Here is a 1,244-nt window from a genome sequence, read left to right as displayed (position 1 = left end):
GCCCTGCCCTGTGCCTGCCCTCAGAGGAAAGGGTGTGGGCAGCCTGCACCCCAAGCTGGGACAGAGACTGCGCCCAAACCCAGCCTGCTGCACGGCTGCTCTCGGTGCTGTCACCCCACTCCTGACCACCTCAGCAGCCTCCACAGAGCACTCCTATGGAGCCACCTGCCCCGAGGGCTGGGAAAATAGGGACCCCTCTCCCTCCAGCCAGCACGGTGGAGTAGGACCGAAATAGCTTTTCAGGAAAATCCTCCATCCGCACCATATGTGGAAAAGCCACATCCTGCTCTTGCTGACTGAGGGACCTGACTCTGGGGCAGGATTGGACCTTCAGCTGCTGGACATTGGCCCTACAGCATTGCCATGTCCAGATAATCTCCCTCATCTGGTCCGAGGCCATGCAGGGAGGTGCCCAAAGCCCCTGGAAGTCAGGGCTGCTGCTGGGCAGCCCCCTCCCACACGCTGAGGAAGCTGCTTGCTTCAGGCACAGCTGATATTTAGCCACAAAAGACCTTTATTTGGAACAAAACCATAAATAAATAAGCGTGCATGGAATCCAAGTAGATTAAAAAAAAAGAATTGAACACAAGGCTATTTCACTTTAATACACGGTTAATACCAGGGTGCCTCATGCCCTGCCCAGCCCAGGGGATCACAACCAGCATCTCGGTGAGGCTCTCGCCAGCCGCTGTCACCTGGCTCATCCCCCCACCCCTATCTGGGAGCTGATCGCAGCCAAGGCCGTCCAGAGCTGTGTTTGCTCCAGGGCTGCTGGTGTGAGTTGTGGGGTTGCAACAACACCTGATTGCAAGAGGCTGGCAGGACACCTTGTCCTCCCCAGGGCCCTGCTGAGTCAGGGACTGGCCCTGGGTGAAGGCAACAAAGGCAGGGGCTACTGGGGGCAAGGAGGTGTCTGGGCTGGGAGACGGATGGTAAAAGCTCAGCTCTCCCTGAGTCACGTGCCCACACCGGTGCAGTGGCAAGGGACAGGAGATGTGACCCTGTGTCCCCTCCTGTCCCTCAGCTGTGTCAGTAGGGGTAGGGGGAGACAGAGATTATAAGAAGGATGATGCGTGTTGCTCGCTGCCCACCCGGGGCCAGCGCCTGCACCTTGAGGCGGTGGGTGCCGGGATCCCACAGTGGGCGCAGGGTGAAGATGATGCCACGGCCCTGCTCGGTGCGAAGGGCGAAGGGGATGCCAGGCTCCCGCTCCAGCAGCGTGAAGATGGGGCGGGGGCGGGGGG

Source organism: Buceros rhinoceros, unplaced genomic scaffold (assembly GCF_000710305.1).
Source record: "Buceros rhinoceros silvestris isolate BGI_N320 unplaced genomic scaffold, ASM71030v1 scaffold14218, whole genome shotgun sequence".
NCBI classification, from domain to species: Eukaryota; Metazoa; Chordata; class Aves; order Bucerotiformes; family Bucerotidae; genus Buceros; species Buceros rhinoceros.
The sequence above is the reverse complement of the archived record's forward strand: the minus strand, read 5'-3'. Positions refer to the sequence as shown.